Source organism: Lathyrus oleraceus, chromosome 6 (assembly GCF_024323335.1).
Source record: "Lathyrus oleraceus cultivar Zhongwan6 chromosome 6, CAAS_Psat_ZW6_1.0, whole genome shotgun sequence".
Taxonomy (NCBI): Eukaryota; Viridiplantae; Streptophyta; class Magnoliopsida; order Fabales; family Fabaceae; genus Lathyrus; species Lathyrus oleraceus.
In genome coordinates this window covers 183,265,921-183,268,414 of record NC_066584.1, presented here as the reverse complement: position 1 = coordinate 183,268,414, position 2,494 = coordinate 183,265,921, and positions in this window count along the sequence as shown.

Below are 2,494 nucleotides of genomic sequence, written 5' to 3'. Positions count from 1 at the left end.
TTTTGACCCTAAGATCCCTCATGCTATCTCATCATTTGCATTGGCTTTGGGATCACACCTTGGCATCCTCATTACCCTTCACTAATTAGGTTTGTATTGGGAGAGGTCACCAAGCATCAATTGATTGTATCATACTTTATTTTCTTTTGTTTACTAACCAAAATACCAAAAATATGTCTATGTGTATCTTTATTTCTTTTGTAGGTAATGTGTGTGTGTCCATTTGTGCCCTATCAAGCTCATACCTAGGGATTGAGACCTTCAATGAAAGAAATCAATCAAGAAAGGGTCCAAATTGGTTATAATCATCATATATGGATCCCCGTGTTCTTTATTTGTCATTTTGATCAAGAATTCATCAAGAGTTTGAAGCTTGTTTGTCAAGGAAGCCATAATTCATTTAGGTATCTTGTGTGTCTTCCTCAGCAAGTTTCTTCAACATTTGTCAAAGATATTTTGGGATACTTCATTTAAATTCATCTTAATCATATATTATTCTCCATGAGCCCCAAAAAGCAAAATAACTTCAATTTTGTAAGTTGGTTCAAGGAGGTTGATAAGAAAAGTCAACTAGTCAAATCTGGGGTTCCCAAGACCCTATCTCCTACAATTTTTGTCATATGAAAATGATTCCAAGATAAAAGTTACTCTTTATTACATTCTAAAAACCTTTCACGTTGACATTAAGAGCTAATTTTACTTGGAAAGTCATTTTTTATGGTGAAAGATTATAGGTCATTTTGTGAGTGCCCTAGTTAGGAGGTCAACTTCCAAAGACCATAACTTTCTCAAATTTTATTATTTGAAGTCCATCCAAGTTTAATGATCAATTTCAAGATGTATTCTCCAACTTTTATTCTTTGAGAAAAATCAAATTCAACTTGCAAGGGCATGTTCCAGGAGGAAACATTATAGGTCATTTTGAGTCATCATCATTGAACAAGCAATTTTCATCAACTTATAAAATCCAATACTTCCTCATGCCAAATCCAAATGATGTCAAATTTGTGACTAAATTTAATAGGAATGGAAGAGATACAATTTTTGTGAAGAAACCATTTTCATTTGAAGCTCATAGCAAAAGTTATTTAATGTGGAAGAAGTGGTCATTTGACTTTGTACTTAGAAACTTTTCAACCATGTTTGATTTCTCCAACTTCCACCTCAAAATTCATCATGATACAAGCTCCAAATGGAAAAGTGTTCAACATAAAAGTTTTTCCCCTTAATTTTACGTTTCCAAAGCATCCAAGATCACTTTATTTGGACAAGAATTAAGGGACTTGCGTGTGGTTCCTTTCTTTGGTTTGTTTTGGAAAGTTTTACACTCAAGTGATTAATTCCTTTTACATGTTTCCATGTGATGACTTCAGCATAAGTTACACATGAATTAGAAGTGGATTGCATCATTGGTTGGGCCTAATTCCTTTCCCATGCACCCATGCACAACATTGCTATTTTTGGTCAATTTTCAAATGGTACAAAACCAAATTCCATAGTCTATAAATACAAGTGCATTGCTTCAGAAATGATACACACATCTTGCCCAAGCCTTCATAACCCAACTCAGAGCCCTACACCATAGAATTTCTTGAGGATTTCATTGAAATCGAGTTCTTTACTCAATTTCTATTTGGGGACAAGAACTCCAGGAATTCATAGCTATTTTCATCTCAATTGATCACTGCAAGCAAGAGGAGGAAGAACCAATTGGAATTGCATCAAGATCCAGCCAAATCACTGCAACCTGAAGGTGATTTTTCCAAAACTTCAAGCCTTTTATTCTCTCTCAATTCTCCATTATTCTACTTGTTTATTAGTTGTCTAAAGTTCTACCAATGTAGGCAACAAGATTGAGCTTCTTTGAGGTCAAATCGAAGCAACTCAAATCGTGTACCTCAAAATTCAATTCCTCATATCTCTCAATATATTTTGAATTAGGTGAAATTGAGGTCAAATTCGAGCTCCTGAGCTTTTTCTCTTTAAAATAGTATCTTTACTTTTCATTTTCTTGATGGTTGGTGGTGGACCAGTCTGCTGAGGTCCACCAGAGAAGACAACCGGAGCTAGGGCTCTGGTGATGTGGTGTCACGTCCCCTTGCCATTGGATCCATTTGAATTGCTTTAATCTTAATCATCTATTTTGATTACCAAGCATATGTCGCGTTGATTGAAGACAATGGTGGAATGCGCGCGCTTGGCCATCAGATTTGTCACCTCAATTAATTAGGGAGATCTCATGGCCCTCGTTTTTTCTATTTTTCTTTTTAATTCTGATTTTTCATTTAATCCATTTATTTTGTTTAATTCATATTAATTTCATTTTTAATCCAAAAAATATGGGACTTTCACCAAAAAAAAATCCTCTTCGATGTTTTGAAGGAATTTGAGGTTTTGTCCATTTAAAAATGCATTTTAATTCAGTTTTAATTTAATTTTTAATTGAATAATTGTTTAAAAATTATGTTGAGCCATTTTTATGGTCTTGTGATGT